The sequence below is a fragment of the Tasmannia lanceolata genome, unplaced genomic scaffold (assembly GCF_043159265.1).
Source record: "Tasmannia lanceolata isolate RefF3 unplaced genomic scaffold, GAP_Taslan_0.1 ptg000008l, whole genome shotgun sequence".
In the NCBI taxonomy this organism is placed as follows: domain Eukaryota; kingdom Viridiplantae; phylum Streptophyta; class Magnoliopsida; order Canellales; family Winteraceae; genus Tasmannia; species Tasmannia lanceolata.
Genome location: NW_027518685.1, coordinates 32,967,071 through 32,981,476, shown reverse-complemented (window position 1 = coordinate 32,981,476; position 14,406 = coordinate 32,967,071).

The window sequence follows — 14,406 nt, the reverse complement described above, 5'->3', positions numbered from 1 at the left end:
ACTGTATCATTCCCCTACGGTTCCACACATGTGCCCTCTCTCTATTGCAGGAAATTTCTTAACAATCTGCTGGGCAATGGGGGCTTCACACGTGGAGGTCGACTAAACAGGAAACTTACAGCTGAGCGGGACCAAGGGCAAAAGAGTCATTTCTCATATCCAAACTTAGAAACCGAGCTCCCCGTGTTAGGCCTAAAATCGGTAACAGGTTATGGTAGGGCTGGGTGGTCCGAGCTAACAAGCCACGACTGAGGGGCTGGTTGAGTCCTGCGCTGCACAAGAGTACAGACAAGAAAGAAAAGAGTCAGAGGACCAACCCGGAGTGATACTCCGGACGGGCGCTTCGACACTCAAGTCAGTACGAGCAGGAGTGCAGAGCAATGTCAGAGCAAAAGCTTAGAGTTTTGGTTCTCAGATTTCCAGGACCCTCACCTTAGTACAAGTGAAGGCTATTTATAGTGATTCTGAGCCACCTGTCTAGGACAGGTGGTAGTTCTGAGCCAGGTGGTGGCCTCTGTATGGACCAGGTCTCATACCTAAGGAGGGCAGGTGGAGGTCCCTGATTGGTCCAGGTGCTACACCTAGTGGAGACAGGTGTTGGCCTTCCAACGGTCCTTGTGAGGGCCACGTGCCAGCAGCTAATTGGATGCTGAGTTCGGACCCCTCAGTGCTGAGTCCGGATTCCCTCAGTGCTGAGTCCGGATTCCCTCAGTGCTGAGTCCGGACCCCATCCGTTGTTCGGACCCCTCAGTGCTGAGTCCGGATTCCCTCAGTGCTGAGTCCGGACCCCATCAGTTGCCCCCTGGTTCTTCAAGCCATGAAAGTGGCTAGAAGAAGCAAAGAGAAGGTAAAGACAGCGTCGGGCCGGCCTTAAGGCCTCCAGGCAGCTTAGGCCGGGCTCAGACTCAGCTAGGAGAAATAGTGGCCGGACAGGAGACTCCGGGCGCCCTGGCCTGGCCTTGAAGTTTGGCCTGAAGGAGTAAGGCCGGGCAGAAGGCATTCGGCTATCCAGCACGGCTAAATTTTTGACCAGAGGTCTGGGCGGCCAGGCTTCCTGGACGTCCTTGGTTCGGGAGGTTATGTGGTCCTGTTCGGCTAAGGCTGTGAACGGCCAGCCGGGCAGGTCTTTGCTTGTAAAGCTTTTTGTCGTCTAGCGCTTTTGTCGTCTAGCGAACGCGCCATATCCTGTCCGGACAGCCGGACAGGTCTTTTATCGTCTAGCGCTTTTGTCGTCTAGCGAACGCGCCATATCCTGTCCGGACAGCCGGACAGGTCTTTTGTCGTCTAGCGCTTTTGTCGTCTAGCGAACGCGCCATATCCTGTCCGGACAGCCGGACAGGTCTTTTGTCGTCTAGCGCTTTTGTCGTCTACCGAACGCGCCATATCCTGTCCGGACAGCCGGACAGGTCTTTTGTCTTCTAGCGCTTTTGTCGTCTAGCGAACGCGCCATATCCTGTCCGGACAGCCGGACAGGTCTTTTGTCGTCTAGCGCTTTTGTCGCCTAGCGAACGCGCCATATCCTATCCGGACAGCCGGACATGTCTTTTGTCGTCTAGCGAATGCGCCATATCCTGTCCGGACAGCCGGACAGGTCTTTTGTCTTCTAGCGCTTTTGTCGTCTAGCGAACGCGCCATATCCTGTCCGGACAGCCGGACAGGTCTTTTGTCTTCTAGCGCTTTTGTCGTCTAGCGAACGCGCCATATCCTGTCCGGACAGCCGGACAGGTCTTTTGTCTTCTAGCGCTTTTGTCGTCTAGCGAACGCGCCATATCCTGTCCGGACAGCCGGACAGGTCTTTTGTCGTCTAGCGCTTTTGTCGCCTAGCGAACGCGCCATATCCTGTCCGGACAGCCGGACAGGTCTTTTGTCGTCTAGCGAATGCGCCATATCCTGTCCGGACAGCCGGACAGGTCTTTTGTCTTCTAGCGCTTTTGTCGTCTAGCGAACGCGCCATATCCTGTCCGGACAGCCGGACAGGTCTTTTGTCTTCTAGCGCTTTTGTCGTCTAGCGAACGCGTCATATCCTGTCCGGACAGCCGGACAGGTCTTTTGTCTTCTAGCGCTTTTGTCGTCTAGCGAACGCGCCATATCCTGTCCGGACAGCCGGACATGTCTTTTGTCTTCTAGCGCTTTTGTCGTCTAGCGAACGCGCCATATCCTGTCCGGACAGCCGGACAGGTCTTTTGTCGTCTAGCGCTTTTGTCGCCTAGCGAACGCGCCATATCCTGTCCGGACAGCCGGACAGGTCTTTTGTCGTCTAGCGAATGCGCCATATCCTGTCCGGACAGCCGGACAGGTCTTTTGTCTTCTAGCGCTTTTGTCGTCTAGCGAACGCGCCATATCCTGTCCGGACAGCCGGACAGGTCTTTTGTCTTCTAGCGCTTTTGTCGTCTAGCGAACGCGCCATATCCTGTCCGGACAGCCGGACAGGTCTTTTGTCGTCTAGCGCTTTTGTCGCCTAGCGAACGCGCCATATCCTGTCCGGACAGCCGGACAGGTCTTTTGTCGTCTAGCGAATGCGCCATATCCTGTCCGGACAGCCGGACAGGTCTTTTGTCTTCTAGCGCTTTTGTCGTCTAGCGAACGCGCCATATCCTGTCCGGACAGCCGGACAGGTCTTTTGTCTTCTGAACGCGCCATATCCTGTCCGGACAGCCGGACAGGTCTTTTGTCTTCTGAACGCGCCATATCCTGTCCGGACAGCCGGACAGGTCTTTTGTCTTCTAGCGCTTTTGTCGTCTAGCGAACGCGCCATATCCTGTCCGGACAGCCGGACAGGTCTTTTGTCGTCTGAACGCGCCATATCTTGTCCGGACAGCCGGACAGGTCTTTTGTCTTCTGGCGCTTTGGGACCTGTGCCTTGTATTTAATGCAGGCGGCGCATTTAATGCGGTCGGCGCATTTAATGCGAACGGCGCATTTAATGCGGAAGGCGACGTGGCGCACTCCGGCTGGCGGAAAGGGGCGGGATTTTTCCCGCTCTTCCCAGCCTCTCTATAAATACTGAAGTTTACTCTTCATTTCTTACTTTTCATCTTTTACTCTCCTCCTCCTCTGTTCGGCCATTCAAGTTTTCTGCCCGCTTCGGATCAGTGAGCCCGGAGGTCCTCGTCCAACACTTCAGTTCGGTAATCTTTTTTAGCTTTTCTTTTCTTCCCTTTTTTATGTCTAGCACTAGTTCGGAGACGGACTCCAGCTCAAAGGAGTCCGGTTCGACCAGTACCACCACGGGGTCCGGGGCGTCGGAGAGGGCGGTGCCGGCCTCACCTATAGTAAAGGCCGGTATTGAGGGCGAAGAGCTAGTAATCGTAATAGACGAGGAGAGCGGTGAGGAAATGAGTGTGGACTTAGACACAATCCCGGCCTGTGGGGACGGACCGGACCGGGTAGAAACCAGCGACGATGATGAGGACGTCGAAGCGGCAGTTCCTCAATCGTCGCGCATGCCCGTCGAGGTGATAGCGGAGGCACAGATGGAAGCCAACCCACAGTATAACATCGGGGCCCTATACGAGGTGAACCATCTGTGGCCGAACAGGCTTCAGATCGTCAGGGACAAATACTGTATTCCTAGCCGGTACATTCTGAGGGCGGCTGTCGAAGGGGATCGGGCCAGCAACGATAGTGCAGACCTCTGCGTATATGAAGAGGCCTTACGGGCCGGGCTTAGGCTCCCCTTCCACCCCTTTTTTGCGGACGTACTGAATTATTACGGGCTGGCAGTTACACAGGTCGTCCCAAACTCTTGGAGAACGCTGATCGGCTTCTTGTACCTTCTTGAAGTCCGGCTCCGTAGGAACCCCACCGTGCCCGTCTTCAGGATGTGTGCGCACCTGAAGAGGCATAAGGACGGCGGCTGGATCTACATTAGCCAGAGGCCTGAAATGAAAATGATCACTGGGATACCTTCTTCCATTCACACATGGAAGAACAGGTTCTTCTATGTAAAGGACACCGTGCCGGGCTCGCACTGGCCGTTCTCATTACAATGGAGAACGCCGGACACTCGCCGCCTTAGTAAAAAACCAGCCCTCGAGGACTACGACCATATGACCTTCGCTCTGATCAAAGAAGAGCTCAAGCGAGGTCCAATACACTGCTCAGAGTTCGAAGAAGAGGCCGAGCTGGTCGCACTCGGGGTCAGTCGTGCGACGCCGGCACGTACGTAGATCTTTTAGGATAACATTTTGTTTTTTTGAAGTGTTCTTCAATTTTCATATTTCTGACTGCGCTCCGTTCTCTTTTGCAGAAATGGTGAAGCAGATGTCCCTTTTGGACAGAATCAAGCAGACCTCTGGCGCGTCCCCAACGCAGGAGCAGCCCCAAACAAAGGGCAAGAAGAGGAAGGTGCCGGAGTCGACTCCGCCGATGGTCGCACTGGCTAAGCCTCTGAAAAGCAGCCGGGCGACGCATAAGCTTGCCCTATCGAGCCGGGCAGATACCCCGGGTCAGAGCTCCAAGTCCGGAGCGGCGACAGGGCCAAGACACGGCGGGGCAGTACTGGGTATTCCGGCCGCCGCATCGGTTGGAGGCGACAACGTCTTCCGCCCGAACTGGGCCGTGCAGAAAACGGACACCGGTCTGGGGGATACCCGGGTGGCCACAGAGTTGATGTACAAGGGCGTCCTCCCACGCGACCGGTTAGAAGTCGAAAAAGAGGTGCCGGAGACCTGCGAAGCGGCAATCAGCTCCGCCCTCTATCAACTCCAGGTTTACTCGAGAGATATGGCCAAGAAGCGATATCTCTTCTCTGAGACGATCACAAGGATCGAGTCTGAAAAGGCCCAGCTCCAGAAGGAGAACGGCGAGCTCAATGAAGCCGTCCAGATCAAAGAAGCCGAACTCAACAGCTTACAGGACGAACTGCAGAGGGTCAAAAACCAGGCCGTGCAGGATCTCCTAAGTTCGGCAGAGAGGGCCGGAAGGAAGGAGAAGGCGGCCGTGGAGAAGGCCGTGAAGGAAACCGAGGAGAGGAAGGAGGCTCAGCACTTCGACTTAGGCCTCCAGGCTTACAGGGCGGGTTTCCTTCTCTGCTCCGAGCAGGTGAAGAGGCTTCACCCCGACATCTCCTTGGACGGGCTAACCGTCCCGTATGCACCTCCGGAGGAGGAGGAAGATGAGGAGGAAGACGAACCGGACTCCTCCCGGCCTATTGAGGTAGATGCGGAGGTGACTGTGGCCGCCGTCTCCTCTGCGGAGGGCGGCGAGCTTGCAGCCCTCACTCCCACAGAGGTCGTCACCGAGGTGGTGGCAGACGAGGAGGCCTGAGTAGCAACCTTCTTTCTTTTTGGTGATATGTTTTTTTGCACAGTTTGTAATGCCCATTCTTTGTAAGCCAGCTCGGCGAAGAGAGCAATTTTGTAATATGAATACTGAATACAAATACATTTTTGTTCAACTGTCTGTACGGCATTCTTATTTTTTGTACGCATTATTTCTGTGCTGCGTCGAGAACCGAGCTGGAAGCATGGTACTCAAACACTTAGGAAATATTTGAAGGTGGTTTCCACTGCGGGCGTCCAGGCTGGAACTGATCTCCAAGCCACTAGGATGAGCCGGAGTGCACCACTACTGCTCGTCCTAAGTCTGCGAGAACCGAGCTGGAAGCTTGGTACTCAAACACTTAGGAAATATTTGAAGGTGGTTTCCACTGCGGGCGTCCTGGCTGGAACTGATCTCCAAGCCACTAGGATGAGCCGGAGTGCACCACTACTGCTCGTCCTAAGTCTGCGAGAACCGAGCTGGAAGCTTGGTACTCAAACACTTAGGAAATATTTGAAGGTGGTTTCCACTGCGAGCGTCCAGGCTGGAACTGATCTCCAAGCCACTAGGATGAGCCGGAGTGCACCACTACTGCTCGTCCTAAGTCTGCGAGAACCGAGCTGGAAGCTTGGTACTCAAACACTTAGGAAATATTTGAAGGTGGTTTCCACTGCGGGCGTCCTGGCTGGAACTGATCTCCAAGCCACTAGGATGAGCCGGAGTGCACCACTACTGCTCGTCCTAAGTCTGCGAGAACCGAGCTGGAAGCTTGGTACTCAAACACTTAGGAAATATTTGAAGGTGGTTTCCACTGCGGGCGTCCTGGCTGGAACTGATCTCCAAGCCACTAGGATGAGCCGGAGTGCACCACTACTGCTCGTCCTAAGTCTGCGAGAACCGAGCTGGAAGCTTGGTACTCAAACACTTAGGAAATATTTGAAGGTGGTTTCCACTGCGGGCGTCCTGGCTGGAACTGATCTCCAAGCCACTAGGATGAGCCGGAGTGCACCACTACTGCTCGTCCTAAGTCTGCGAGAACTGAGCTGAAAGCTTGGTACTCAAACACTTAGGAAATATTTGAAGGTGGTTTCCACTGCGGGCGTCCAGGCTGGAACTGATCTCCAAGCCACTAGGATGAGCCGGAGTGCACCACTACTGCTCGTCCTAAGCCTGCGAGAACCGAGCTGGAAGCTTGGTACTCAAACACTTAGGAAATATTTGAAGGTGGTTTCCACTGCGAGCGTCCAGGCTGGAACTGATCTCCAAGCCACTAGGATGAGCCGGAGTGCACCACTACTGCTCGTCCTAAGTCTGCGAGAACCGAGCTGGAAGCTTGGTACTCAAACACTTAGGAAATATTTGAAGGTGGTTTCCACTGCGGGCGTCCTGGCTGGAACTGATCTCCAAGCCACTAGGATGAGCCGGAGTGCACCACTACTGCTCGTCCTAAGTCTGCGAGAACCGAGCTGGAAGCTTGGTACTCAAACACTTAGGAAATATTTGAAGGTGGTTTCCACTGCGGGCGTCCAGGCTGGAACTGATCTCCAAGCCACTAGGATGAGCCGGAGTGCACCACTACTGCTCGCTGATGTTTATATAAGTGACTCAAAGAGGGACACTTGTTCAGGAAACTTATTTTATTCATTCCAGAACTTCGATGATTACAGCAGTTCTTTACAAGTCTATGAAGGCAAACAAAATTACTGATAGTAGATCCGAAGATTTCTAGAATTGCAGGCGTGTGGTAGCATCTGTTCGTCGAGGGACTCTAACCGATAGCTTCCTGGGCGGATGACTTCTTTGATTCGGTATGGTCCTTCCCAGGTCGGAGAGAGCTTGCCCACGCTTCTTGGCTGGGAAACGGAGGCCTTCCTCAGGACTAGGTGGCCGGCACGGAATTCTCTTGGTCGGATCTTGACGTCATGATATCTGGATACTTTCTGCTTATAGGCCGCCGACCTGATCTGAGATTCCTCACGGACTTCTTCAAGCAAGTCAAGGTTGGCACGGAGTCCGTCCCCGTTGAGCTGCTCACTGAAATGGACGATCCTTAGGGAGGGGACGCCGATGTCAACCGGGATCACTGCTTCTGTTCCGAAGGAGAGATTGAAGGGCGACTCGCCTGTGGCTGTACGCGGAGTAGTCCGATACGCCCAGAGCACATGATACAGTTCGTCTGCCCAACGCCCGGCCTTGCCATCCAGTCTCTTCTTTATCCCCTGCAAGAGGGTCCTGTTCGTCACCTCTGTTTGCCCATTCGTCTGAGGATGCGCCACAGATGTGAATCTCTGCTCTATGTGCAGGTCAGAACAAAACTTTCGGAAGTTCCTCGAGTCGAACTGCTTGCCATTGTCCGTTATGAGGACTCGGGGGATTCCGAACCTGCACACCACTGATTTCCAGAAGAAGTTCTGTACATTCTGCTCTGTGATCTTGGCCAGAGGCTCTGCTTCTACCCATTTGGTGAAATAATCAATGGTGACAACGACGAACTCACGGCCTCCCGAGGCCGGCGGAAAGGGGCCCAGAATATCCATTCCCCATACTGCGAAGGGAAGAGGACTGATGATCGGGGCCATCGGAATGGGTGGCTGGTGGACGGTCGGAGAGAACTTCTGGCACTTCTCACACTTTTTCACAAGGCTCAGCGCGTCCTTCCTCAATGTAGGCCAGTACAGACCTCTCAGGAGGATTTTAATGGCCAGGGCCTTGCCCCCGAGGTGCTCTCCGCAGATTCCTTCATGGGTTTCCTGCAGGGCTAACAAGGCATCACTGGGGCGAAGACACTTTAGATACGGGAGGGTATACGACCTCTTGTATAGAGTCCCGCCATCCAGTGAAAACCTCGCTGCCCGCTGCGTGACCTTGCGGGCCTCCTTTCTCTCTCCCGGGAGCTCTCCGCTGCGCAGATACCTGATTATCTCATCCATCCAGCACGGCTCATCGTCAATCTGCATCACCACGACGGACTGGGCATCGATACTGGACCTCTTCAGAAACTCCATGCGAATTTCTCTGAGGGCGGTGTAACCTGATGCTGCAAGCTTTGATAGCACATCTGCCTTTACATTCTCTGCTCGGGGGATTCTGACGACCTCAAAGCTCTTGAAATGAACGGCCAGACTGCGAACCCTTCCCAAGTACTTGATCATCCGCTCTTCACGGGCTTCATATACTCCCTGGATCTGACAGACGGCCAGCTGTGAATCGCAGTACGCCCTTAACCTCTGAGCACGGGTCTGCACAGCGAGATTCATCCCGGCTATGAGCGCTTCATATTCTGCTTCATTGTTGGACGCACGGAAACCAAACCTCAGGGCATAGTTCAGGACGAAGTCCTCTGGTCCAGTGAGAACTAGTCCTGCACCACACCCTGTCTTGTTCGATGACCCGTCCACATAAACTTCCCAGAGCGGCTCTTCGTCAAAAACTGGGTGCGCGATGACGGACTCAGTCCCGGGGGGCGGTGATGCTCTGGAAACGACTCGTGGCTCCGGTACAGCCAGCTCTGCTTCTGGAGACGGAACTGCTACCAGCCCGGGGTCTGGGTCCGGAGCTGTGCACTCGGCTATGAAGTCAGCGAGAATCTGAGCTTTGATCGCCGGCATGGGTAGATACTTGATATCAAACTCACTGAGCTCCACGGCCCACTTGACAAGTCGGCCCGAAGTGTCTGGTCGGTGGAGGATCTGTCTGAGAGGCTGCCCTGTCAAGACCTTGATCGTGTGCGCCTGGAAGTACGGCCTTAGCTTCCGGGCCGCCATAATGAGGGCGCACACGAGCTTCTCTACTCGCTGATATCTGGTCTCTGCATCGTGGAGGACCTTGCTGACATAGTAGATCGGCTTTTGCTGGTTAGACTCTTCTTTGATCAGTACTGCTGCAACTGCCAAGGGTCCCGCTGAGAGGTACAGAATCAGCTCTTCTCCTGGCTCCGGCGTGGACAACAAGGGGGGGAGGATAAGTACTGCTTCAGCTCCTCGAAGGCTGCTTGACATTCCGGAGTCCAGGGCGCGGTTTTTATACCTTTGATCGCATTGAAGAACGGGAGGCATCTCTCGGCGGATTTAGAAATAAACCGCCCCAGAGCTGCCACCAGCCCGGTCAGCCGCTGTACTTCTCTGATAGTGTTGGGAGGAGTCAGCTCCATTACTGCCTTGATCTTCTCCGGATTCGCCTCTATTCCTCTCTGGCTTACCATGAAGCCCAGGAATTTGCCTGCTCCGACGCCAAACGTACACTTGGTCAGATTAAGCTTCATGTTGTGTTCCCTCAAGACTTGGAAGGCCTCTTCGAGGTCGGAGACGTGGTTGGAAGCACTTCTGCTCTTTACTAACATATCATCAACGTAGACCTCCATGTTCCGACCGATCTGATTTCTGAACAGCTTGTTGACGAGACGCTGGTAGGTGGCTCCTGCATTCTTCAGTCCGAAAGGCATCACCCGATAGCAATAAGTCCCCTGGTCGGTAACGAATGATGTCTTCGGGATGTCTGACTCGTACATTCTGATTTGATTGTATCCTGAGAAAGCATCCATGAAACTGAGCAGCTCGTGACCTGCTGTAGCGTCAATGAGCTGGTCTATTTTTGGGAGTGGGTAGCTGTCCTTTGGGCAGGCCTTGTTCAGGTCTGTGAAGTCTATACAGGTCCTCCACTTCTCGTTGGACTTTTTCACCATCACCACATTCGCGAGCCAGTCCGGATACTGGATCTCACGGATGAAATCGGCCTTCAAAAGCCTCTCCACCTCTTCTCTGATGGCTCTCCGCCTTTCTGGTGCAAAGTGTCTCCGCTTCTGCTTTACGGGCTTACAGGTCTGATCGACACCGAGCTCGTGGGTGCTAATCGACGGGTCAATGCCGGGCATGTCTGAAGGAGTCCAGGCAAAGACATCTGCATTGGCTCTGAGGAACTGAGCGAGATCCTGCTGCGCGGCCTCTGGCAGGGCAGAGCCGATCTGGACAACCCTCTGCTCGTCACCGCTGTTCAATTGAATGGAGATGAGGTCCTCTGCGGGCTCGTTGACCGTGACCTGCGCTTCGTCTCTCAGATCGTACAGCTCGATTGGAAGAGACTCAGACGCATTCTTCCCTCTCAGCGCTGCCGCATAGCATTGTCTTGATTGAGGCTGATCCCCTCTGACTTCACCTACGCCTCCTGGCGTAATGAATTTCATCTTCTGATGATAGGCGGAGGGAATAGCTCGGAGGAGGTTCTGGCCAGGGTGTCCTAGAATGGCATTATAGGCCGACTTGGCCTTAACCACCAGGAAGGTCACCATGGCAAAGGACTGGCGGGGCGGCTCCCCGATAAGAACTGGAAGCTCAATCTGCCCTTCGACCTTGACAACTTCTCCTGAGAACCCGAACAGATCTGAGTTGGCCGGCTTCAGACGGTCAGCTCCGATCATCATCTGTTCGAAGGCGTGATAGTAGAGGATGTCGGAGGAGCTCCCGTTGTCGACCAGGATCTTCTTCATTTCCCAGTTCGCCACTAGCATTGTGACGACCAGGGCATCATCGTGCGGGAGGATCAGACCGTCAAGATCTGCCTCCGAAAAGGATATCTCATTTTCTGGCTCGGCCCTCTTGCTGCAGGCATGGACGGCGTTGACCTGCCGGGCATAGGTCCTGCGGGCCGATGAAGAGGTCCCTCCCGCGGTCGGCCCTCCTGAAATGGTACCAATAACACCATGAGGTTGAGGTTGAGGTTGAGGTACCTGAGGAGGGAGAACGGCCGGGGCAGGAGCCTGGATGCGGTCGCCCAGAGGTTGGGCGTCTCGAGGGCTTCTGTCTCTGGGCCTCGGGTTGTCCTGGCGCTCCCTTCTGTTGTCATTGTTTTTTAAGTACCTCCCGAGGTACCCTCTGCTTATCAGCTGCTCGATCTCCTCCTTGAGATGAATGCAGGCATTGGTGTCGTGGCCGTGGCTCTTATGGAACCGGCAATACCTGGACATATCTTGCGTGCCCGCCTCTGGTGTCTGCTTCTTCGGCCATCGGATGAAATCTTCTTTCCGAATGGCTGCCAAAATTTGAGCCCTGGATGCGGTGAGCGGCGTGTAGCGCTCCCTCGTCGGGGGGCTCCTCTCCTTTCGAGGCCGGGGGGAGCTCATTTCCTTCCGGGACGGACTGCTCTCCTTCCTCTGGGGCCTGTCGTCCCTACGTTGCTTGGCGGAGTTCTTCTCCTCTGGTCTTCTCTTGCTGACGGAATCCAGGGCAGCGAGAGTTTCTTCGACGGAAATGTACTCTTCCGCCCCGGTCATCAGATCTGCCAAGGACTGCGGATTGCGTCGAGCGACTGCTCTTCTGAAGTCGGTGGACCGGGCTCCGGCCAGAAGAGCATTCGTTGCCGCGGAGGGATCCAGGTTGGGTACCTGCAGGGCCTCCCTGTTGAACCGGCCAACGAACGCTTTTAAGGCCTCACCGTCTTCCTGCCTCAGGGCCATCAGTGAAGCCGTTGTCTTTCGAGGTCTTCTGCTGCTCATGAAATGCCGGGCCAGGTCGTCCCCGAAGTCGTCGAAATTGTCCACAGACTTGGGCTTCAGCCGTGAGTACCAGTCTCTCGCGACTCCAGTTAATGTGGTGGGGAGTGCCCTGCAAAGGAACCCGTCCGACGCCCCGTGGAGAAGCATCGTGGTCCTGAAGGTCTGCAGATGATCCACGGGATCGGTGGTCCCATCGTACTGCGGGATCTGCGGCATCTTGAAGCCCAAGGGGACTGCCGCACCGAGTACCCTGTCTGTGAAAGGGGGATTGCTACTGAAGATCCTTGAAGCAGGGCGGCCATGATCTCTAGCCAGCTCTTCGATTCTATTATCGATCTTCTGGATTCTCAGTAACATCAGATCATCCCTCTGTTCGGCCAGACGAGCAGGTCTACTCCTTACGGCTGATGGGCTCCTTGCGGATCCGGACTGGCTGAGGGGACTCCTTCGCCGGTGCCGCGATCCCTCTCCGTGCATAGGGTCTCTCTTGCTGCTACGTTTCTGCACGGAGGGAGATCGTGACCGGTGATGCTGACGAGGCTCAGGGCGCACGTTCCTGTCCCGCGAGCAGTGGTCTCTTCTTGTGGAGTGACGAGTTTGGTCCCGGGGTGGAGACGCGCGTTCTCTGCGGGAGCTTTCTCCCCTCTGAACGGGTCGAGAAACCTCGACTGGGTGTTGCTGGAGTGCGGGGGCCGCATTCCTGAACTGCGCAACTACAGCAGTCATTTCTTGAAAAAGGGCCCGCATCTCCCTTGGGGTCGGGGTAGGGTCTGAACGGTCCGAGTGGGGCGAAGTCCGCTCCACGGCCGCCCCGACCTCCACCTGTGAGGCCAGCCGCTCACTTCGTCCTTCACGGGGGGCCGTAGCCCGGGTAGCCCGAGAAGTCGGAGGTGCTCGCTTGCCGGTCTGTCCTACCATTTTTATCTGAGTGAGATTTCGAAAAGCCTTTTGTTGCGTAGTCCCACGGATGGCGCCAAATCTGTTAGGCCTAAAATCGGTAACAGGTTATGGTAGGGCTGGGTGGTCCGAGCTAACAAGCCACGACTGAGGGGCTGGTTGAGTCCTGCGCTGCACAAGAGTACAGACAAGAAAGAAAAGAGTCAGAGGACCAACCCGGAGTGATACTCCGGACGGGCGCTTCGACACTCAAGTCAGTACGAGCAGGAGTGCAGAGCAATGTCAGAGCAAAAGCTTAGAGTTTTGGTTCTCAGATTTCTAGGACCCTCACCTTAGTACAAGTGAAGGCTATTTATAGTGATTCTGAGCCACCTGTCTAGGACAGGTGGTAGTTCTGAGCCAGGTGGTGGCCTCTGTATGGACCAGGTCTCATACCTAAGGAGGGCAGGTGGAGGTCCCTGATTGGTCCAGGTGCCACACCTAGTGGAGACAGGTGTTGGCCTTCCAACGGTCCTTGTGAGGGCCACGTGCCAGCAGCTAATTGGATGCTGAGTTCGGACCCCTCAGTGCTGAGTCCGGATTCCCTCAGTGCTGAGTCCGGACCCCATCAGTTGTTCGGACCCCTCAGTGCTGAGTCCGGATTCCCTCAGTGCTGAGTCCGGATTCCCTCAGTGCTGAGTCCGGACCCCATCACCCCGTAACTTGCTGATAAATTTGGAAACCAATTTCCTAAAGGATAATGATACGGAGTATGCAATTTGTGTATGTGCTCCTGGGAAACATATAAGTACTCTATCCCATTCCATTAATCAGGAGTCATTGAAAAAGCCAGACCGGTAAGCCCACTTGGGTATTGAGCATTTACGTGTAAGAACTGAATTGCTTGCAATGGATAGATGCAACTCCAAGGGACCACCGAGCACGGTACCTACAATGAGAATGAGGGATTGCTAACGTCACTTGTGAGTATGTGGCCATAATCATTTTGTTGGGTCCCCTTTTCGGTGGTACTCTCGGTCTCCCTAGCATTACTCTTTCCTAAAAGGAATGGGAGCTCCGCATGGTAACTTGCCAGTTGCACCGATAAATTTGGAAACCAATTTCCTAAGAGGAATGGTAGCTCATAATGCTTGATCAGATACCGTTGACGCATGAGTGAGAGATCTATTTATTGGGGAATTTTTTTTCTTTCCACAATTTAGAAGGAAAATTATATAATTATGGTTAATTTTAATTTAGAAGGACATTATCATAAATTGAAGATCCCTCTAAGTAAAAAATAAATAGGGTTGGTTCAAGTTATCCATTTTAATGTGTAAAAAAGTATGAGATTTTAGAAATATTTTTCGTTTCCCAACTTTTCCATGCAATCTAAACAGGGCCTTAGTGAAGAAAGGGATTCTAAATAATTGAACGAGATAGAATAAAAAACAAATGATTTTCCTCAAAAGGGATTGTGACAAATGCAAGTTTATGGAAGGGAAAAGAGACACTAGAGAAAGGAATAAAGTTGGGTTGATCGATCGCATCCCTAAATTTCGAATTGATAATTGAACAAAACAATCAGCCATTTGATATTCTGATCAATTTATCTACTCATTAATATGTTATTTTAAGCTGAGAGAGATTTATATGAGCATGAGGTGTAGAGCACATTAGCAATGAGGAATAATGGATTTTGATGTTATTTTCTTTGTAGGAAGATCCAACTCATCCAAATACCCCAATTTTCTAGTTAGCTCCAACTCGAGCTGATTGGG